This window comes from Pan troglodytes, chromosome 17 (assembly GCF_028858775.2).
Source record: "Pan troglodytes isolate AG18354 chromosome 17, NHGRI_mPanTro3-v2.0_pri, whole genome shotgun sequence".
Taxonomy (NCBI): Eukaryota; Metazoa; Chordata; class Mammalia; order Primates; family Hominidae; genus Pan; species Pan troglodytes.
This window is the reverse complement of record NC_072415.2, coordinates 59,032,461-59,055,661: the sequence shown is the minus strand read 5'-3', so window position 1 is coordinate 59,055,661 and position 23,201 is coordinate 59,032,461. Positions and strand designations below refer to the sequence as shown.

Sequence of the window (23,201 nt, the reverse complement as noted above, 5' to 3'; positions counted from 1 at the left end):
TTTTGTATTTTCAATAGAGACAGGGTTTCACCATGTTTGCCAGGCTGGTCTTGAACTCCTAACCTCAGGTGATCCCCCAGCCTGGGCCTCCCAAAGTGCTGGGATTACAGGCGTGAGCCACCTAACCGGCCCATTTCATTGTTTTTCAAGCAGTCCCACCAGCGTGGAGAGGAAGGGGTAAAATTTAAATACGATGAAGGGGAAAGGACGGCTTAAGATAAAGAGCTTGGGCTGACAAGGGAATAGTCCCAGGGTTCAATTATCCAGCAGAGCGCGGCCTCCCAACGCCCGCCCACCGGGGATAATTAAAAGCCGGACGCCTCGGTCCCTTCCCCAGGGAGGCAGCGGCGCTCCGCGTGTGAAACGGCGCTCAGGAATGAACGGCGACACAGTGGCTTCATTGTTCGGCGGCGGGGGAAACTGAGGCCGGAGGGCGGCCGCCGGGTGACTGGAGGCTGGGTCACCGCGTGAGTCAGAGGCGCAGACGGGCAAGATTGCTGTCATTAAGGTTTACAGGTCTGCAGCCGCCGCCGCGGCTGTGCGGCCCGCGCCGCGCCCGGCCCGGGTCTCGCTCGGCCACCCCGCCTCGGCGCCTCGAGCGCAACTGCGGGTGGCTCGGCCACCGCGGGGGGCTGGAGAGGTGACCCCGACGGTCTCCGCCCGCCCTGCGCTCCTCTGCCGCCGCCGCCCCGCTCCCGCGGGCCCGCCCGCCCTCTGACAGCGCCCGCTGAGGGCCAAGCCTGGCGGCTGGAACCTGAGCCCCGGGGTGGCTGCCACCCCCGCCCGGCCTCTACCTGCGCCACCCGCGCGGCGCCCCAGGAGGCGGCGCGAGCTCTGGGAGCGCGGCGCCGGGAAGACGGCATACGGCCCGGCCCTCGCCGCCGCCCGGCGCCTCCGCTGCGCGCGCGCCCGCCGCCCCGCCCCCCACTCCTGGGCGCGCGCACCTCGCTTCTCCCGAGGCCGCGGGGTCCCGGGTGCGCGCCCGGCCCGCCCGCCCCTTCCCCCTGCCTCCCCGGCCTCGCGTCGCCACCCGGCTGAGTCACGGGCCGCGCACACCCGGCGTCTGACTCTGCACGGGCCCCTCGGGCCTGCACCTCCGCGGCCCGGAAGGGACGGAAGCCCCGCGTCCCCACCCCCACCCCGGGAGGGTCCCTGCGGCAGTTACGGGGGAGCAGCGATAGCTCCCCTGGAGGTCGCATTCCCACCCGGCCCCCGAGTTCTCCGGGAGAACTCCCCCGCAGCCTCGGCGGCATCGCCTCCTCCGATCTCCCCAGGAATCGTGTTTCCCCCAACCCTGCCTCCGTGCGCGCCGGGGCGGCGGCGGGATCCCGGTGCCGCCACCCCTCGGCCCCCCCGCCGCCGTGCGGGACCGCGATGGGGGAGGGGACGGGCGCGGTTTCGGTGAGGGGGCTGGGGTCGGCCGCGCCCTCTTCCCTGGCCACAGGGTGGGGGCCGCGAGGATGGCGGGGTCACCGGGCTGAACTCGCGCCTGTCTGACCTGCGGGGGTGTAGGCGGTGTGGACTGTGGACTGGAAGACGTCCTTAAATTTTTAAAAATAGTCTTGCCGTATGGAGAAGAACACTGGAACCTTTAAGTCCGCATCCCCTCGCCCGATTCGGCTCGTCTTAGCCCAGAGTGTAACTCCAAACATACTTATTAAGAAACTGTTGCTTTATTTTGACTCGTTTACATAAAATTTCCACTTTGGGGGGGATGGCGGTGGGCTTGTGGATTCCCTAAAATAACTTTTAATGGAGCGAAGCCTTCCATTATGGGAAGCGCCTAGACGCGGAGAGGCGTCTGGGGGCCTGGGTTGCCGTCACAGCCCTGCCACCAGCTGGCTGAGCGACCGGGGCACGTCGCTGCCCCCTCTGCCCGTGTTAGGAGAGTGGCCGCGGCGGGGCGACTGCACGAGCTGCCCCTAGGATTGAAAGACAGAGGCTGTCTCTCCTTAACTTGCTCTGATCCTGCAGAGAAGCAAAATGGAGTGAGATTAAAAATAAAGAAGATGCAAGCAGTTTGCTTTTCTGAATGGTGTGCCTTCCGCCCCGCTCCAGTTGTATTTATCATGCAGACAAGGTCAAGGTAACCTTCACGGTCTGGCCAGTTCCATTAATTACAGAGTGCCCTTTCACTAGGAGGAGACCTCCATTGAGAACTTTACTTCCCACATCACTTGGGAACCTTCAGGGCTTTGAAGGCTCCTACTCCAAAGGGTCAGGAGGGGAGAGGCCCGGAGGGAATGCGAAGAGGGACTTTTCACAAAGGGAGAGAAGAATGAAGGTGAACAGGTGATGTCGACTTGATGTGTCACATTTGGGGAGCCATAAACGGTTTATGGTCCTGTCCCAGGAGGCCCTGCCCTCCCCACCCCCATGGCTCCGAGGGGCTGAGTAATGTGGACACCCCGAGGTAGCGCAGCTAGGAGACTTTACTGCCTGGTCCTGCGCTCTGCTAACCTGCCTGCTTCCTTCCTCCCTCCCCTCTGCTCTGCCAGGGTGGGTAGGGGGGTGAGTGGAACAGAGCCCACAAGGATGGCTGTTTCACAAAGCTAGTGTCAGGGTCCCCTCCCACCGCCCCCCAGCAGCACACACGTGCATTAGCATGTCTGTGATGGGTGAGAGGCAGCTGCAGGGAATCGCAAGGTTAATTTAAAATGATGGAGTGGTGGGAAGAATGAAAGGCCACGATTAGAGCTCAACTTTGAAAGAAGGCAGGGGAACAATTACTTTAAAAGGTTTTAATTGGTCCTGTTCTGAAGAACTCACTCCTCCTTTGCTAAAACCCCAGGCCAGCTCAGACCTGCATTTCTGGATTGCCCAAGTGCCTCCCTGTTTTTCCCCTTTGAACAGTAATTCTCAGAGTGAATGCCTCCACTGCCCTCTCTCCGTAGCCTTCTCGGTTTTGGTATATGGGGGTGTGTGTGTGTGTGTGTGTTTGTGTGTGTGTGTAGCTAGCTGGCTACTTATCTATCTTTATATAGCAGATTTGCAGGCTGGCAGGTCAAAGGACTTGCAGGAGGAGAAGAGGGCCTCTCTAAATTATTCTCTCAACTCCTTAGCCTGACTCACTTGGGGCGGGTCTACACTGCAATCTAAGTAAAGTGAGGGAGGAAAGTGGCTTCTAGCAAACTGAAAACCTTTTGAGAGAAAGGGCGATGGGCCTGAAGGTGAGGTCCTAGCTATGCCAGCCATGGAAACAAACACCCTGTAAAACACTGAACTCCCTTTCAAGTTACTTGCACCAGATAATAAGGCTGGGTTCTTTCCCGCAAGAGAACTACCTACATCTTAATGGAAAAAGGGGTCAAAACTGGCCAGTCTGCTCTGTTCAAAATGTTCAAAAATGGCGGATCCTAGGACTGGGGCTGGAAATGCTGAAGATGAGTCCGGAGCACCTTGTGGTTCTGGGAAGTAAGAAAGTGCTCAAGATGAAAGGGATGTGGGTATGTCAGAAGGACACAGGGACCAACCTGAAAGAGGGCCCAGCCTCAAACCTGGAACAACTGGAACAACAAAATCAATAATGTAGTATTAGATTCAAATATAAAATATAAAATAGGGGCCGGGTGCGGTGGTTCACGCCTGTAATCCCAGCACTTCGGGAGGCTGAGGCAGGCGGATCACTTGAGGTCAGGAGTTTTGAGACCAGCCTGGCCAACACGGTGAAACCCCATTTCTACTAAAAATACAAACATTAGCTGGGCGTGGTGGCGGGCACCTGTAACCCCAGCTACTCAGGAGGCTGAGGCAGGAGAATCACTTGAAAGCAGAGGTTGCAGTGAGCCAAGATTGCACCACTGCACTCCAGCCTGGGCAACAAGAGCGAAACTCCGTCTCAATAAATAAATAAATAAACAAATAAATAAATAAATAAAATACTTGTGAATGAACCCATGCTAATACAAAGGCATGGTTGGATAAGTACATGGAGAAGAAGAGACAATCTCGCATGCAGATAATTTCAAATAATTCATGTAGACAAAACACTACGTATCTGTGTATGTAGGTAAACTCCCCTGAAGGAAGTAGAGCCTAATTCCCTCTCCCGTTGAGGGTGCACTGCCCTTAGTGATTTGCTTCCAAAGGCTACACACAGTATGGAAGGAGGTTGTGGGAGAGAAGAACTTTACAGTGGGGAAACCTGCAAACACTACCTGACCAGTGCTGAAGGTCAGCATCACCAGTGCTAAGTCATGTTGACAGCATGCACCGCAATATGATGGGATGAGAGTGGCCCTTCACCTCTGTGGACTTCTTTCCCCTAACCCATAATTCCAGTCTAACGATGAGAAAAACATCAGACAAATCCTGTTGAAGGACATTCTACAAAATACTTGACCCGTGTGGAATCCTGGATGGGTTCTGGAAGAGAAAAAGGACGTTAGGGAAAAATGAATTGGAGTAAAGTATGGAGTTTCGTTAATAGTAATATACCAATGCTAGTTTCAGGGTTGTGACGAATATTGACAGAATAATTTAAGATGGAAATTGAATATGGGGTAATACTGGAACTCTCTTTGCAACCTTCCTGTAAACCTAAAAATATTCTAAAAGAAAAGGTTAAAAAAAATAAAAAGACCCAATTTAGCTGGTCTAGATTGGGCCTTAGAATCACAGGATTCACAGGATTTAGGCATTCTAAGAAGGGGAAGGGTTAGCAGTGGCGCCCAGGGGACCCTTAGAAAGAAACTGCCAAGACCGGTTGGCGAGTTGATCAGGCAGAGTAAAATAATTTGGTTTTTAAATCACATCCTATCCCATGTATTGTGATTTTAAAGTAGCTTGCAGTTGTCCAAACCAAAAAGAACTCCATCCTGAACTCCTCTATGTGTAAACTGAAATTTTAAAAAAAGTGCATTTTAAAAAATGTGATCTTTGGCTGGGTGGGGTGGTTCACGCCTGTAATCCCAGCACTTTGGGAGGCCAAGGTGGGTGGATCATGAGGTCAGGAGTTCAAGACCAGTTTGGCCAAGATGGCGAAACTCTGTCACTACTAAAAATACAAAAAAATTGAGCAGGGCATAGTGGCAGACGCCTGTAATACCAGCTACTTGGGAGGGTGAGGCAGAGAATTGCTTGAACCCGGGAGGCACAGGTTGCAGTGAGCCGAGATAGTGCCACTGCACTCCAGCCTGGGTGACAGAGCGAGACGCCGTTTCAAAAAAAAAAAAAATGTGATCTTGTTCATATACAGTTCAAAGCAGGCAAAAGTAACCTCAGGTGTGAGGAGCCAGACTAGTAGTTACTCTTGGGGAGTGAGTGGGAGGGTGAAGGGAAGGAGAGTCTAGGTTGGTGATGTTCTGCCTTTTGAGCTGGGAGCTGGCTAGCTAGGTGTTTTCAGTTTGAAAAATTCAGCAAGGTGTATGCTTAAGATCCATATGCATTTTTCTATATGTATTAATAAGTTGTATCAATAAAAAGTTTAGAAATTATATAAAATAGTCCGGGTGAGGTGGATCACGCCTGTAATCCCAGCACTTTGGGAGGCCAAGGTGGGCGGATCGCCTGAGGTAAGGAGTTAGAGACCAGCCTGGCCAACATGGTGAAACCCTGTCTCTACTAAAAATACAAAATTAGCCGGGCATGGTGGCGTGCGCCTGTAGTCCCAGCTACCCAGGAGGCTGAGGCAGGAGAATTGCTGGAACCCAGGAGGTGAAGGTTGCAGTGAGCCGAGATCGCCCACTGCACTCCAGCCTGGGTGACAGAGCGAGACTCTGTCTCAAAAAAAAAAAAGAAAGTAAAGAAAAGAAATTATATAAAATAGGTTCATTTCACCAGGCGCGGGCACTGACGCCTGTAATCCCAGCACTTTGGGAGGCCAAGGCGGGTGGATCATTAGGTCAGGAGTTCAAGATCAGCCTGGCCAAGATGGTAAAACTAAAAATACAAAAAAAATTTGCCAGGCGTGGTGGTAGACACCTGTAATCCCAGCTACTTGGGGTGCTGAGGCAGATAATTGCTTGAACCCAGGAGGCGGAGGTTGCAGTGAGCCGAGATCGCACCACTGCACTCCAGCCTAAGCGACAGAATGAGACTCTGTCTCAAAAATAAAAAATAAAAATAAAAATTAATTAATTAATTAATTAAGTTGATTTCCAGCATTAAAACTTTAGAGCTGGGAGAGACCAACACTCCTCTCTTCCCTCCCCCAACGCTCCCCCAGGCAAATAAATTTAGAGAGTTCGAACAGTTTACCTGGGGGCACGAGGCCATCAGAGCCCTGGGGTCCTTGCTCCCTGTCTAAAACAAGGGCTGTCCCACTGGGCCTCTCTAGGGAGCAGTAAAACCCCTTTCTTTTTCTTTTTTCTTTTTTTTTTTTTTTTTTTGAGACAGAGTCTCACTCTGACGCCCAGGCTGGAGTGCAGTGGCGTGATCTCGGCTCACGGCAAGCTCTGCCTCTCGGGTTCACGCCATTCTCCTGCCTCAGCTTCCCCAGCAGCTGGGACTACAGGCGCACACCGCCACACCTGGCTAATTTTTTGTATTTTTAGTAGAGATGGAGTTTCACCGTGTTAGCCAGGATAGTCTCAATCTCCTGACCTCAGGTGATCCGCCCGCCCCTACCTCCCAAAGTGCTGGGATTACAGGCGTGAGCCACCGCACCCGGCCCTGAAAGTTTTTACATTGTGAAAGAACACCTATTGTGATAGTACACATAAACATTTTTTCAATATTTCATTTTTGTAACTGAGGAAGAAAATGGCAACTCTTCGTTTGCCATTGTTGAGAGTTGACTAGGTTGCCAGCAACTTCTCCAGAGGTCTGGGGATGGGTGGGGTTGAGTCCAGCTGAGGGAGAAGGAATGAGGGTCACAGCCAAATTCCCCACACTCAGGAAACCCCATGGAGGGTTTTGGAGGAGTTTCTGTCCCGAAGAATTTTACCATAAAACCCACAAACCAGTGCTTTGAGAACTGGGTTCAACTCTAAGGGTATTTTTTTTATTTCAATTTTTTAAAAGTTTTTTTTTTTAGAGCATTTTAAATTCACATGCATTTGTAAGAAATACTATGGAAATATCCTGTGTAACTTTCACCTAGATTCCCCCAAAGATGTTAATCTTGCACTAAGATTGTCTTGTCTTTTGTGTGAGCTGAGGGAAGATCACCTAACCAGAATCTCTTCTTGTAGAGTTAAGAAAACTCTTGTTAGAGTTGTGGTGGCTCATGCCTTTAATACCAACACTTTGGGAGGCCAAGGCGGGTGGATTGCTTGAGCCTAGGAGTTGGAGACCACCCTGAACAGCATAGCAAGACCCCTGTCTCTACAAAAAAACACAACAATTAGCTGGGCATGGTGGTGTGCGCCTGTAATCCCACGTACAGGCTGAGGTGGTTGGGTCACTTGAGCCTGGGAAGTCGAGGCTGCAGTAAGCCGTGATAGTGCCACTGCACTCTAGACTGTCTGACAGAGTGAGACCCTGTCTCAAAAATTAGATAAAATAAAATATAAATAAAATGAAGGCCTGCATTGTCCAAGTGACTTTCTCAAGATCACACCTGGGAATGACAGGGTCTGGGCCTCTCTCTAGATCCCTGTGGCTCCATCTATATGAGATTCCATTTTCTGTTCCCCAGGATCCCTGAGGTCAGGTCAAGTTGGCAAGTAGACATAGACATATTCTACCCCCCGACAACCTTTTTTTCCAGTGGTCCAGCAACAAAGGTCCATTTTCCACTCATGCTCTGTGTCCACCCTGGGTTGTCTGGAGGGCTCTGCTCTGGTCATCTCCACTGAGGGACATCCCATCTCTAGGTGGGCACGATTGCCAGTGGCAGGCTAGAAGAGCAGGGCAATAGTGTGTGGCTCTGCCACTCACATTTCACTGGCTAAACCAAGACGCATTGCTACCCTCACTCCAAGGGGGGCCGGGCCGGGGGTATGCAGTTCTACCTTTCACCTGGGAATGGAAACGGAAATATCTGTTAAGCAGCACTAATGAACATTCCGATATCCTACATCTATCAGGAGAGATGGGATGCTTTGAGTCAGTCACTGGCAAGCTTCTTTATTTGCATGATAAGAGGGCTTCTTTCTGATTTCGGCTTTTCTGTTGTGCTGCCTTTTTTTTTGGCAGGCTCCCAGAGTGAATGGGCATTGGCCAGTGGGGCTTGCGGCCCTATCTCCCCAGGGAGGGAGAAGATCTGGGGAGGCATGCCCCCATCCCCAAACCAATGAGCTCCGGAAGCTCCTCCTGGAAAAGCTAATTATTGAGGTAGGAAAGAAGGAAGGAAGGGACTGTCATTAAAAACACAAGGGAGAGAATGGTTCTTGTATATTGTGATGCTGATTAGACTCCTTCCTCCCTCCGTCCCTTCTTTCCCCCTCCTTCCTTCCTTTCTTCCTTCTTTCCTCCCTTCCTTCCTCCTTCCTTCCTTCCTTTTTTCCTCCCTCCCTCCCTCTTCCCTTCCCTTCCTTCGTTCCTTCCTTCCTCATTTCCTCCCTCCCTCCTTCCCTTCCCTCTCCCTTCCCTTCCCTTCCCTTCCCTTCCTCATTCATAGCTAGAACATTCCAGACCCAAACACTGCAGTCTGGGTGGCAATTTTTAACAGAAATGTAGACCAATTGAGGTTCCCAAAGGAGGGTGACCATGAGCTGGACGTCCTGTCCTGGGATGATCACCTGACAGAAGAGAGAATGTTCAGTTGATAGGAGAGAGGGTGAAGGAGGATGCAGGAAAGGTGTTCAAGGAGGGCTGGCAGGTGGAATTAGATTACATTTGTTATGCAGCTGCTGAAGGTAAGAGTAGGATCAATAGGTAGACATTAGGACAGGCACAGTGGCTCATGCCTGTAATCCCAGCACTTTGGGAACAGGAGACAGGAGGATGACTTGAGGCCAGTTCAAAACTAGCTTGAGCAGCATAGGGAGGCACCGTCCCTGCAAAAAATTTTTAGAAAATTAGCCAGGTGTGGTGGTGCACACTTGTACTCCTAGCTACTTGGGAGGCTGAGGTGTGTAGGATTGCTTGAGCCCTGGAGGAAGAGGCTGCAGTGTCATCACTGCACTCCAGCTTGGGCAACAGAGCCAGACCCTGTCTCAAAGAAAAAAAAAATAGCTGGAAGTTATAAGCGGTAAATTTCAACTCAGATTGGAGTCAGCCTTTTAACTAGAAAGTTCAGCAAGGAAGAATGGGTTTCCTTGAAAGCAGGGAACTCACAGTTCCTGAAAGTCTTCAGACAGGTTGAATGACCTTTCTTATCGATTATTTCTAATGTTATTCCCAACTCTGAGTCCACAATTCCCAAGAAAAGAGACTCTACAGAATCTCTTATTTCAGGATGTAAAATTTCATCTTTAAATGAGGTCATCTACCTTCTAGCCTAAGAGTTGTTTTTTTCCATGTACAGCTAAATTTTATTAATAATAATATTGATTTTTTTTTGAGACAGAGTTTTGCTCTTGTCACCCAGGCTGGAGTGCAATGGCACAATCTTGGCTCACTGCAACCTCCGCCTCCTGGGTTCAAGTGATTCTCCTGCCTCAGCCTCCCGAGTAGCTGAGATTACAGGCGTCCACCACCACGCCCAGCTAATTTTTTTTTTTTTTTAAGACGGAGTCTTGCTCTGTCGCCCAGGCTGGAGTGCAGTGGCACAATCTCGGCTCACTGCAAGCCCTGCCTTCCGGGTTCATGCCATTCTCCTGCCTCAGCCTCCCGAGTAGCTGGGATTACAGGTGCCCGCCACCAAGCCTGGCTAATTTTTTATATATATATATTTTAGTAGAGACAGGGTTTCACTGTGTTAGCCAGGATGGTCTCAATCTCCTGACCTTGTGATCCACCCACCTTGGCCTCCCAAAGTGCTGGGATGACAGGCGTGAGCCACCGCGCCTGGCCTAATTTTTGTATTTTTAGTAGAGACGGGGTTTCACCATGTTGGCCAGGCTGGTTTTGAACTCCTAACTTCAGGTCATCCACCTGCCTCGGGCTCCCAAATGGCTGGGATTACAGGTGCAATCCACAGCGCCCAGCTGATGGTTGTTATTTTTACAGCTAACACTTATAGAACACTACTATGTGTCAGGTACTTTTCTAAGAACTTTTGTGTATTTTAATACAATTACTAATTTAATTCTCAGAACAACCCTACAACGAAAGTGCTATTATTATCCCCCCATTTTACAGATGTGAATATTGAGTCATAATGACTGTAAGGGGCAGAGCCAATGTTTGAATTGGGGTAGCCTAGTTCTAGAGTTTAGAGTTTGTGCTTCTAACCACTGCCTTTCTTGATGCCTCTTTTGGTGGTACCCAGTGAGGTTTAGTGATGTGTCCAAGGTCACAAGGTTAGTTGAGTGATGACACTTGGTGTGGATGGAACCTCATCTGCTGGCTACCCAATGTGGTCAGTATCAAAGACTTTTATCACCTGTGACCCAAAGTGCTGGTATTACAGTTGTGAGCCACCTAATCTTCTGTTCTTGTCCTTTGAGCAGATATCTAGATGGAATACTGGGTCAGAGAATTGGAACGTTTTTAAAAATTGTGGTAAAATGCATATAATTTACCATTTTATGCTTGAACCTGGGAGGCAAATGTTGCAGTCAGCCAATATCGCGCTATTGCACTCCAGCCTGGGTGACAGAGCCAGACTCTGCCTCGAAAAAAAAAAGAAAGAATTTACCATTTTAGCCATCTTAAAGCATATAGTTCAGTGGTATTAGGTATATTCACATTGCTGTGCAAACATCACTACTATCCATCTCTAGAACTTTTTCATCTTCCGTAATTGAAACTCCATATCCACTAAACAATAATTCCCTGTCCTCTCTGCCCGGCCCCTGGTAACCTTGATTCTACTTTTTTTTTTTGAGACGGAGTCTCGCCCTGTTGCCCAGGCTGGAGTGCAGTGGCGCGATCTCGGCTCACTGCAAGCTCTGCCTCCCGGGTTCACGCCATTCTCCTGCCTCAGCCTCCCGAGTAGCTAGGACTACAGGCGCCCGCCACCACGCCTGGCTAATTTTTTTGTATTTTTAGTAGAGACGGGGTTTTGCCATGTTGGCCAGGATGGTCTTGATCTCCTGACCTCGTGATCCGCCCGCCTTGGCCTCCCAAAGTGCTGGGATTACAGGCATGAGCTGCCGTGCCCGGCTGATTCTACTTTCTATACTCTGAATTTGACTACCTCATATAAGTAGAATTATGCAGTATTTGTGCTTTTGTGACTGGCTTATTTCACTTAGTATGTCTTCAAGGTTTATCCATACTGAAGCATGTGTCAGAATTTCTTTCTTTTTTAAGGTTGAATAATATTCCATCATATATATGTGTATATGTGTGTGTGTGTGTGTGTGTGTGTATGTGTATAGTGGACTATTATAGATGGAAACTATATATATGTATAATTTACCACATTTTGTGTATCCACAGGAACATTTTTAAGGCTCTTGATTCAAATCATCTGCTGCTGTCCAGAAAGCTGACACCAACTTACACATCCGATAAGAATGGATGAAATTAAAATTCTGGGCCGGACACGGTGGCTCACGCCTGTAATCCCAGCACTTTGGGAGGCCGAGGCGGGCGGATCACGAGGTCAGGAGATCGAGACCATCCTGGCTAATGCGGTGAAACCCCTTCTCTACTAAAAATACAAAAAATTAGATGGGCATGGTGGTGGGCGCCTGTAGTCCCAGCTACTTGGGAGGCTGAGGCAGGAGAATGGCATGAACCCGGGAGGCGGAGCTTGCAGTGAGCCGAGATTGTGCCACTGCACTCCAGCCTGGGTGACAGAGCGAGACTTGGTCTCAAAAAAAAAGAAAAGAAAAGAAAAGAAAAGAAATTAAAATTCTGAAGTTTGCATACCTAACTCTTCACTTACGGTATCTCACAGTCTAATTAATTCATAGCCACATGTATAGAGTTTATTGCATTTGCAACTATGCAGCATCAAATTGTTGCAAAGAGACCTCTGGAAAGGACTGTCCTTCCTCCCAATGTGTATGTGTGTATGTACATGTAATACATGTACATATAATGAAGATTACATACATGTATAATTGTATTATATACATATATAATTGTATACGTATATAATACATTTATATAATCTTCAATTATATGTATATGTATTATATATACATACATACACATTGGGAAGGATATATATATAATTGAAGATACAGAATTGAAGATGAGTATATTTAATATTTATCAAAGGGTAAAGGCGCTCATCCACAGTTTGGATCAGAGCCTCAAAATCTAAATTCATGCCACGAATAGCGTTTTTCAGATGTTGACTTCCTAGGATCCTATTCTTTTAAACCTGATTCAATTTTTGTGCCTATCAAGACAGACACCAAAGATTTTATTTAGGAGGAAATATGTGGTATTCTTTTTAAACTTTTCCAGAGACATCACTTATGTGATCTTACTTGGTTTCTACAACATTCCCAGCCCCAGGAGGCAGGCAGAGTGATATTGCCAATCACATTTTTGTAGACACAGGCTCAGAGAAGTGACATTACCTGCTAGATGTCACACAGCCCATCTGGGACCCCAGGGCTCAAGCCCCTGCCCTCTGGCCCTGAGTCCTGCCTCTGTCTGTGGACTCCCAGCTCTTGCTGTTGCTAGAGTGTGCTGCTCCTTTACTTGGCATGTCCACATTCCTGGGTTGTCCAGGAACGCACATTCTTGGAGAGGAAGGGGAATAGATATTTTAGCCACATACAACACTCTGAGCTTGCCAGGCACCTAATAGGGACACTCAATAAATATTAATTAAAGAATGCAGCCACATTGGCTTATGTGCTGGCCAGATCCTTTAAAGTGTCAAGAATATTCCTTGAGAGACTGAGTGTTAGGCTGGAAGGCTGTGTGGAGGCGGAGAGGACAGAAAAGTCCTGGAGTAATGGAGTGCATTCTCTTGGAAGATGAAAATATCCACCCGCCCCAGGGGGCCCCTATCTGTCACTGTCACCAGGAGAGAAGGAGGAAGGGAACATATGTCTGTTGAGTGCCTCTGGGACCTGTATTTTTCTTGCTGGGGTGGGATTTATTCCGCTTCTCCCGTACTCCTGCATCTCCAAGGCCAGTGGAGGACACCAGGGGACAGCTGGCTGAGATCAAGGGTGAGTGCAATTGGTGGGGTGTGGAGTGGGGTGGGTGGGAGATGGAATGGGTGTGCCCACCCTCTCCTAGCGTCATGAGGGATTTACTGCTCATTGAGTAGGTGTTCCTTAGTGTCTCTGGCTTGACAGCAGAAGTCTACTTGGATAGGCAGTTCTGGGCACGCACAGCCAACTGTCGGGGCCTCTCCCCTAGTCTGAGTGTTCATGCTCACAGAGCTGGTGTCCCCTGGAATCCAGGGACTCGGAAGAGGGGAAAACTAAGCCGGAAGTGGAGAGTGAGGCAGAGGCCTGGGTAGGGAACCCTTGGGGAGCCCCCCCAGCCTGAGGGCTGCTACCCAGTAGACCAATGTGCCAGGAGGAGGAAGGATGTGGGGGCAAATGGGGATCTCCCATTCCACCCAGAGCCTGTGACTACCCTCTCTTTGCATTGGGAGGTGTTGCATGCAGAAAGCATAAGCAAGGCAAGTGAGGCTCCTCTGGGAAAGCCAGAACCTAGACATTGATCAGGCTCCTGGGGCTTTTTCAAATGAGCTCATCCCTGCTTTCCTAGGCCTCTTTTGGCATTGAATGGTATTTCCCTTTGGTTCTTTCAAAAGCAAGATGTGTTTTTGTAATTTTAAACAAGTGATCAATTTCAGATTAACGTCAAGGAATTTCTTCATCATCTCCATCATCAAATTCTACTTAACATGCTCTGCCCATTCCAAGAAAAAAAGAGGAATGAATGTGAACTCTTTTTGTACATACAGCCATTTACTCAAAAAATGCAGCCGGCAGAGATTCCACAGCTGGAAAGCTGACTGGTAAGCACCCTGTGTAAGTGAACGCGCTCAGTGGGATGGAAGGAAGAGTACTGAGGGGACGCGGGAGGGAGGGAGAGGGCTCCAGGTCACTCAGGGTTTTGTATGCCCCGGAAGGGAATTTGTCTTTGATCCAAGGGCATGCAGAAGCCCCGCTGGGTGGTTGTGCACTCAAATCAGCACTGAGCCCGACCGCCTGGCAGGGGAGGGGGACTGGGTGGGTCTGAGGACTCAAATCAGCACTGAGCCCAACCGCCTGGCAGGGGAGGGGGACTGGGTGGGTCTGAGGAAGACAGCAGAGGCTAAGGTGTGGACCAGTCCCGGACAGATGCTGGGTGGTTGTGGTGGGTGAGACTGGAGAAAAGCAGATAAGTGGAGAGGCATTTTGGAGGTAAAATGGATAGGCTTTGGGGCTGGTAGGATAAGGGGTAAGGGAGAGGTTTGTTGTCCTTGGTTTCTGGTTGTGATCACTGGATGGTGAGGAGTGAGCTTTCTGAGCGTGGAGCTCTGGAGGAAAAGCCTGTTTGGGAGTGTTAGAGGAGTTTGAACCAGAGCAACTCCATCTTGAATAGGGGCTGGGTAAAATGAGGCTGAGACCTACTGGCTGCATTCCCAGAGGGTTAAGGCATTCTAAGTCACAGGATGAGATAGGAGGTTGGCACAAGATACAGGTCAAAAATACCTTGCTGATAAAACAGGTTGCAGTAGAGAAGCTGGCCAAAATCCACCAAGATGGCGACAAGAGTGACCTCTGGTCATCCTCACTGCTACACTCCCATCAGCGCCATGACAGTTTACAGATTCCAGGTAATGTCAGGAAATTACCCTATATGGTCTAAAAAAAGGGGACACATGAATAATCCATGCCTTGTTTAGCATGTCATTAAGAAATAACCATAAAAATGGGCAACCAGCAGCCCTTGGGGCTGCTCTGTCTATGGAGTAGCTGTTCTTCTATTCCTTTACTTACTTTTTTTTTTTTTTTTTTTTTGAGATGGAGTCTTGCTCTGTCACCCAGGCTGGAGTGCAGTGGCGCGATCTCAGCTCACTGCAACCTCTGCCACCCAGGTTCAAGCGATTCTCCTGCCTCAGCCTCCCGAGTAGCTGGGACTGCAGGCGTGTGCCACCATGCCCGCCTAGTTTTTCATTTTCTTTTTAGTAGAAACAGGGTGTCACTGTGTTAGCTAGGATGGTCTCCATCTCCTGACCTGGTGATCTGCCCGCCTCCGCCTCCCAAAGTGCTGGGATAACAGACATGAGTCATCATGCCCTGCCATTTCTTTACTTTCTTAATAAACTTGCTTTCACTTTGCACTGTGGACTTGCCCTGAATTCTTTCTTATGCGAGATCCAAAGAACTCTCTCTTGTGGTCTGGCTCGGGACCACTTTCCTGTAACAGGAGGAAGATGGCCTATCTGGGACCTAATGAGCTCAGGGTGCCTTTGAGATATTGACCAGGCAAGTGGGACTGGAGAGCAAAGCAGAGACCTAATTTTTTTTTTTTTTTTTTTTTTTTTTGAGATGGAGTCTCAGTCTGTCACCCAGGCTGGAGTGCAGTGGCGCGATCTCGGCTCACTGCAACCTCCGCCTCCCAGGTTCAAGCGATTCTCCTGCCTCAGCCTCCCAAGTAGCTGGGACTACATGCACATGCTACCACACCCAGCTAATTTGTTGTATTTTTAGTAGAGATGGCATTTCACCATGTTGGCCAGGATGGTCTCGATCTCCTGACCTTGTGATGCGCCCGCCTTGGCCTCCCAAAGTGCTGGGATTACAGGCGTGAGCCATCGGGCCGAGCCGAGGCCTGTTCATGTTCTGCCTCTTTGGCTGTAATGGTGGCTGCCTATGAGAGGCATGGGTGGCTGGCAGCCCAGGTAGAAGGAAACCTTATCTTTCTCTTCCTCCCCTTTTGTATTCTTGGAATTGTGTACCATTGTGCATGCATTGCCTATTCAAAAATCAATAAAATAGAAAAAGCAAAGAAAAAGTACCAAATAAGATGGACTGAAGATGGAGACTCTCTGGGCTATGTAACGTTTATAATCCCTTCTGGCTTGAACCTCATTTTACTGCATTTCTCCAGATTTTTCCTTTATGGTCTACCAGACTCTAACAATGCTAAATAACATCATCTTCCCCCAACTTTGAAAGCCTTCAGAAGAAATGTTTATGGGATAGAGGGGGATCAAAACTAAATTGGGCACTGCAGAATCCTGCCCACTGGGTAACTCCTCTCCATGAAAATGAATCCCTCTTCACTTCCTCCTTGTATCTCGTAATTACCAGGGGAGATATTTCCAGGACACAGGAAAATATGTATGACTCATAGTAGTACTAGAAAAGAACTAAAAACACTTACATTGTTTCCTCACTTATCCCTCTCTTATTCCAACAGGGAAAAGATTTCCCTAGGTTTATTTGTTTGTTTTTAAACTCAGACGCTAGCCTTACCTCTTTGACAGAGTTCTAACTGGTCCTTATAAAACCCACACAAGGGGCCGGGCATGGTGGCTCATGGCTGTAATCCCATCACTTTGGGAGACCGAGGCGGGCGGATCACTTGAGGTCACTTGAGGTTCGAGACCAACTTGACCAGCATGGTGAAACCCCGTTTCTACTAAAAATACAAAAATTAGCCAAGTGTGGTGGTGCACACTGTAATCCCAGCCACTCAGGAGGCTGAGGCAGGAGAATCGCTTGAATCTGGGAGGCGGAGGTTGCGGTGAGTCACGATCCTGCCACAGCACTCCAGCCTGCGCGACAGAGCGAGACTCTGTCTCAAAAAACTGAAAACAAAAAACCCCCACACAAACAAAATCCCAGCCACTAGAAAAAGTAGCTTCCTTCTTCATTACCCTATCACTTGGACAATTATCTCCTCTAAAAATTCATTTCCTAGGCACGGAAGATTAGGCAAAATGTGCTTATTGGGCAGCTAGGACCTCAGAATCCATGATAATATGATAATTAGCATCTGTATACCACTTGGTTTACATAGCACTGGGGCTCTTGTGGTGTGAACGTCTCCTCCCAGCAACCCCACCGTGAGGACTTTGTTCTTGGAGCCTCACACTGAGTCTGGCACACAGAAGACACAAGACATTGTTAATTCAGTGTTTGTTGTATGAGGAAGGTAGACAGACTAGAAACAGACTTCCCTAAGGTCTTGTAGGTAGCAATGGCAGAAAAGTCTATTGAATCCTAAAGCCGAGCTGAGGGCCTTTCTATTCTCATAGGTCTGCGTTGGGAGAATGAGCAAGATGCCTTGGCCCTCACTCCTTCGGTGGGTCCCAGCACGTGCCAGGGGCAGCATGTGCGGTCACCTGTATGACCCCTTTGCTCTAGTCCCAATTCCCTACTACAGATAAAACATCATTCACCCTTCCGCAGGCTTTCTGTTCTGAATCACGATTACCAGCATGTCTCATAGCTCAGATCCTAACCAGCACTTACTAGGCAGAATTCAGCACTTAAGTGACCCATTAAGGACTTTTGGCAGAGGAATGGGAAAGATAAAAATAGGAAAAAAAATCAGAAAACAGAAAAGGATAATTTGGTAGCCCAATGTGACCAGGAACTTGGAGCTGCCCAGTTGAGTGGCTGGAAGCTGGAATGAAGAACTTGTCTGCAACATGGCCAGTGAGAAATAACACCAGGACCCATCAGGGTCCATCTGGGTTAGGCTCAACACTGATTTCCTTGCTTTGCTGTCTTTAAAATCAATTTTTTAGTACCTGTAGGGATCAGCCAACTGTATGTCTCACCGTCTATACGATAATGGCAAATAATAATTTTTTGTTGTTGGCATTTGAGAGCATTATTTAAGTACCCCCATTACTGAGGCATCTCAGCCAACTTCCCTGCTGAGGGTACTTCCCTTCCACTTGTCTTAAAACTGGCACAACTTCCTAACATGAACCAGTTTGACTCAAGTAAGGCCTGCTCTTGATCTGAGGGGTGGAGATCGTGGCGATCTCTATAGTTATTTGAGGAGAAACTTCTCTGTAACCGTAGACGATCTAGTGTTTTTCCTCCAATGTTTTCTACAGAGAAAACTGCCTTCTGAGGGAGATGCTCTTCCAGACCACCCACTGCAGGGACCTCACTTTCATCACTGACTTCCTATGGCTTGGGAGTGTTTATAAAGTTATACACTTAAGTGATAAGTGTGGCTTGGGTATTGAAAAGTTAGCTCAAAGAAAACAAAATTTCGTTCCTTTTTTTTCTGTCACTTAGGCTGGAGTGCAGTGGTGCAGTCTTAGCTCACTGCAGCCTCTACCTCAGGGTCTCAAGTGATCCTCCCACCTCAGCCTCCAGAGTAGCTGGGACTACAGGCACGCACCACCACCCCCAGCTAATTTTTGTATTATTATTATTATTATTATTTTTGAGATAGAGTCTCTCTCTGTCACCCAGGCTGGAGTGCAGTGGCGCAGTCTGGGCTCACTGCAACCTCTGCCTCCCGGGTTCAAGCGATTCTCCTGCCTCAGCCTCCTGAGTAGCTGGAATTACAGGTGCCAGCCATCACGCCCAGCTAATTTTTGTATATTTAGTCGAGACAGGGTTTCACCATGTTGGTCAGGCTGGTCTCCAACTCTTGACCTCAGGTGATCCACCTGCCTCAGCCTCCCAAAGTGCTGGGATTACAGGCGTGAGCCACCACGCTTGGCCATAATTTTTGTATTTTTTGTAGGGACGAGTTCCCACTATGTTGCCCAGGCTGGTCTCCAACTCCTGGGCTCAGGCAGTCCTCCCACCTCAGCTGTCCAAAGTGCTGGGATTACAGGCATGAGCCATCACACCAGGCATTGTTCCAGGTGTGGTGGCTCATATTTGTAATCCTTTTTTTTTTTCTTTCTTTTTGATAGGACAATTAGGACTCTGATCACCCTTGCCTGGCTAGTCAACTCAGCTAATCTAGTCTAAAATATTTCTTCCTTTGGGAAACGTTTTGAGGCCTCTCCCAGACAGAATGAGTCCCTTGACTTTCTGTTCCTAGAGCCAGTGCCCCCATTCTTGCTGCTGGGGTAACACTGATCCCATTTCATGAGAGTTTGTGGCTCTCCTAGACTGTGGACTTCTTGAGGGCAAAGGCTGATTAATCCTCACATTTATAACCCTCAGAGGTCTCTCCTGGATCCTGACTCCAATCAGCTCTGAATCAGTGCTGGCTAAATGAATTGAAAATCATGTGAACACGTTTCTGTTCCAAAAAGCAAAGCTCTCATTTTCTCAGATTGGGCAGGCTCCTTCCTGTGCCTGTGTCATCCTGACAGCCGTATTTATCTTTTTTTTTTTTTGAGATGGAGTCTCACTCTGTCGCCCAGGCTAGAGTGCAGTGGGGTGATCTCAGCTCACTGCACCCTCGGCCTCCTGGGTTCAAGTGATTCTCCTGCCTCAGCCTCCCAAGTAGCTGGGATTACAGGAGCATGCCACCACGCCTGGCTAATTTTTTTGTATTTTTAGTAGAAATGGAGTTTCACCATGTTGGCCAGGCTGGTCTCAAACTCCTGACCTCAAGTGATCTGCCCGCCTTGGCCTCCCAAAGTCCTGGGATTACAGGCGTGAGCCACTGCATCTGGCCCTGACAGCAGTATTTATTAGGCTGTCCATCCCAGGTTAGGACTTGCACCTGACTGATATCTGGAATGAGTTTTGATTAGGATGGGCATGTTTCCTCGCTGACTCTGGCCAGGCTCATGACGAAGCAGCCTCCACCCTTGCTGTCTGGGATGAGACATTGGCCTCTGTTGTTACCAGCCTCTTCCTGTAGCAACTGCCTCACAGAGAGAGAAGCTGTCTATAGCATCATTTCCACGTGGGACCTTGCCAACTTGTCCTTTTCTACAAGGACATCAGAACAACGAATTTCAGGAAATCAGAAAAGCAAGCAGAGATTTGAAAACAATTTAAATCTGTTTATTTTTGAATAAGTAACACATTCACACGGTTCACAATTCAAAAGGTACAAAATTATACAGAGTAAAATTCCCCTCCCAGTTCTGTTCTTCAGCTGTCCAGGGGCCCTCCTTGGAGGAAACGGCATCTAAATGTGACTGTAGATTTGAATGTCTCTATTGTCCTCACTCTTTACCTTTTCTGGATGTTTCTCATCTCCTCCATAGCAACATTCATTTCATCCTACCCCCATTCCAATCCCTGATACCTAGTTGCATGCTCTGGATAGGCACCTGGCAAATGTTGGGGATCAGCTGACAGCTTGTCTGTAATCCAAGAATATTTGTGGAGTCCGGGCTTATAGTATCTTTGTTTGATAGTGAATTAGATGCATTTTCATTCACTTATGTTCCTGTTCTTCCAAGAGAAGCCAAGAAGCGTCGATTGTCCCATCAGCCTTCCTCGTACTGTCTTCTTTTCATAAGCCATCACTTCCATTTGTATTGTTGCCAGTTGTGCATGGTTTAGGGCTCACTCACACATTTTTCAGGGGATGATTGTGCAAGAAATGTTGATGTTTTCCAATACTTTTTTGGCCTCCTCAATGGTTTCTTCTTTTGGCTTGTGCAAGAAAAAAATCTTTACCCCTGTCCTCACTCCCATCAACACACATCCATACATGCTTTGGGGCCTCTCTCTGCCCTTCTCTTCTGGAATCCACTGACAATGAGCAAAGAACTGAAAGGCAGAATCCTGTCTTCTCTAGACAGGCACTTTTCAGCTTTTACTTATCATTGTTTTGAGGTGTCAAGAGTTTTGGAGATTTTTTTCCTCTCCTCTTTCTCTCTAAGTCAGGCCCCTCCAGAAGCCTGCCTCTCCCCTTGGCAGGTGTGGAGAATTCACCTGCTTTTTTGGTCACTTCCTGTGCACTCTACTGCCTTCCCTGGCTGCTCAGAAAACATGGGCCTTGGAGCAACTTCCCTCGACTTCCTCTCTCCTCTAGATTCCTAGCCAGCAGCCGGTCAAGAGGCAGCCCCACAGTCCTCTGGGCGGCAGGGGCCGGTGATTAAGTAGCCAGGTCTTTAGCTGATTCCATCCTTGTTTGTCATAACTCTGCTGCAAGTTATTTTGGTCTCTGTGACTTGTGGCGGCACCATGATTAGGGTTTGATTACTATCACCAAAGCGACTAAAAGATGAAAATAGAAGCCACAACAGGAAATAAACAACTGCAAATGAGCTATTTTATTCCATATTCCCTGCCAGCAAATGATTAGAATCAAACTCATTCACAATAGTTTGGTGAACTCTTAAACTTTTTTCTTAAGGGTCAGAATAGTCTGAAACTGCATGTTTGTTGGCCTCCTTTGTGCCTGTGGAAGGGAAAGAAAGAAACTACCTTTCTAGGCACACCAGCCTGCCGGGAATTCCTCTACTGCCAGGCTTCTGGCTTCTTTCTTGGAGAGGAGAGGGATAAGAATGTGATGGGGTGGGGCTATCAGGAAGGCTGGGATGTTAACTGATTCAGGGGATGCCAGGGAGCTATAAAGCAGCACCAATCATTGTAGCTACTTGCTCAGCACCGCACCCAGCTTCTACCTAGGGTAGCAAAATGGAAGAGGAAAGCCGTGTAGAGAGGGGTGACACCTGAATTAATACACCTACAATTACACTATACGGGAACATATCTCTGCAAGTACATGCATGTTCCACCCAGACAAACCGTGACGTCAGACTCCACTCTTGAAACACCCATGAAACCTACCTGCCCTGTGTGTGCTCCGGCCTCTCATTACAGAGCCTTAGCAGTACTGGCCAGATCTCCAAAAGATTCTTCAGATTCTCCATTTAGCCAAGAAACTGAATTAGAATTATGACCTCTACTTTCTCTGCTTATTTAAGTCCTTTCTGTTGCTATGAAGCCTGGTCTGACCACTCTCAATAAGTGAAGATCTTTTAGGGAGATCCAGAACAGAGAGGGAATGGGACCCTAGAGAGCGGAAACTTGCCCAGAAAATCTTATAAACTCTGCCAAGTGCTCGCCTAATGTGGGGATTGCTGTTGGCCCAAGTTGCTTAACCAGTGAGTGGCAACGCCCCAGCCTGGAATCAGGTTTTCTGACCTCTAGTCTGGTACTCTTTCTAAGCCTTTCTAAGGTGAAAATATGATACATTTCCCAGACACCTTAAAAATCCCATTTCTGGGCCGGGCACTGTGGCTCACGCCTGTTATCCCACACTTTGGGAGGCTGAGGCGGGTGGATCGCCTGAGCTCAGGAGTTCGAGACTAGCCTGGGCAACACGGTGAAACCTTGTCTCTGCTAAAATACAAAAAAATTAGCGAGGTGTGGAGTGCGTGTGTAGTTCCGGCTACTAGGGAGGCTGAGGCAGGAGAATTGCTTGAACCCAGGAGGCGGAGGTTGCAGTGAGCTGAGATCATGCCACTGCCCTCTAGGCTGGGTGACAAAGCAAGGCTCCATCTCAAAAAAAAAAAAAATCCCACTTCTGTCTCTTTCGTCTTCCCTTGCCTATCATGATAGGCCTCCCAAAGTGCTGGGATTACACTCCTTCTCCATTCTCTCCTGTGCTTTCTCAGCTGCTGTCTTCACAGGTTGCTTCTTAGAATGTTTTTTTAATACACACACAAGGTTTCAATGCCCTTTTATACAAGCCGTATTTTAATTTACAACAAAATTATGATGTTATACAACTGCAGCTTATGTGGCCTTACACAGTAAATGTTCAGAATGGCAGCTTCTGTCCGTCCAGTAGGGTTCTGCACTGCTTGGCATCCTACTATCTTCCAAGTCAATAAGTGTTAGGATCTCCTTGCCTGGAAATGATCATGTAAGCAATGTTGCTGATTTCCTCTTGAATTTATATTACCAAAGGTACTTTTGGTGGGGTGGAGGAAGGGTCCAAATGCCCCTTAAGCCCTAAGTGTTGATTTCTAAATATTTATTAAGCATCTACTATTGTACTAATATGTTAGAAATCTTTTTAATTGCTAGAGGGGGAGAGGACTTGAGCTCTAAAGGCGGCTAAGATTCATTCCTGCCTTTTCCTTTTAAGAACATATAATTTAGCCGGCAAGATGTACATTTCATCTTTACTTTTCTTTTTTTCTTTTCTTTCTTTTTTTTTTTTTTTTTTTTTTTGAGACAGAGTCTCACTCTGTTGCCCAGGATGGAGTGCAGTGGCGCGATCTCGGCTCACTGCAACCTCCGTCTCCCGGGTTCAAGCAATTCTCCTGTCTCAGCTGGGATTACTGGCGCGCGCCACCCGCCTGGCTAATTTTTGTATTTTTAGTAGAGACGGGTTTCACCATGTTGGCCAGGCTGGTCTCAAACTCTTGACCTCAGGTGATCCACCTGCCTCGGCCTCCCAAAGTGCTGGGATTACAAGCGTGAGCCACCGCACCCGGGCACATT

The 23,201-nt window shown here is 48.3% G+C and overlaps 1 long non-coding RNA gene across 1 annotated transcript; it reads left to right on the top strand.

Annotated features, from left to right (window-relative positions):
• Window positions 1-176: 176 nt before the first annotated feature.
• Window positions 177-14,680, top strand: LOC104003150 (uncharacterized). Its single transcript, XR_675695.4, has 5 exons — window positions 177-467; window positions 8,080-8,217; window positions 11,374-13,073; window positions 13,712-13,876; window positions 14,572-14,680. It is a non-coding gene; the product is annotated as an uncharacterized LOC104003150 (long non-coding RNA).
• Window positions 14,681-23,201: the final 8,521 nt, after the last annotated feature.